Raw genomic sequence first — 262 nt, 5'->3', positions numbered from 1 at the left:
AAAATAACACCGTAGCATTCCTTTAACTGGAACCAGGGTGCCTAGACCAAACTAGGAAAGACAGACCTAGACCAATGTGGACAGAGGTTAAATAGTATATGCTGTAGTATTATACACCAACAAGCCTCCTTTCCAGTGTTCTGTAACTGGGCATGTCAAGTTAAATGGATAGAAATCCTACACAGTTCTGGATTCTACCACTTTTGACTATGACAATGTACTTCCCTTAGTGTTAAATGTAATGAATAATTCTCTTGTAATC

At 38.2% G+C, this 262-nt stretch overlaps 1 protein-coding gene across 1 annotated transcript in view; it reads right to left on the bottom strand.

Moving 5' to 3' along the window:
- Positions 1–262, bottom strand: part of pcca (propionyl-CoA carboxylase subunit alpha) — a 21,398-nt gene that overhangs the window by 2,139 nt on the left and 18,997 nt on the right. The gene's annotated exons all lie outside the window — the stretch shown is intronic.

Source organism: Morone saxatilis, unplaced genomic scaffold (genome assembly GCF_004916995.1).
Source record: "Morone saxatilis isolate NCDOM2014 unplaced genomic scaffold, NCSU_SB_2.0 Contig19, whole genome shotgun sequence".
Lineage (NCBI taxonomy): Eukaryota > Metazoa > Chordata > Actinopteri > Moronidae > Morone > Morone saxatilis.
The sequence above is the reverse complement of the archived record's forward strand: the minus strand, read 5'-3'. Positions and strand labels throughout refer to the sequence as shown.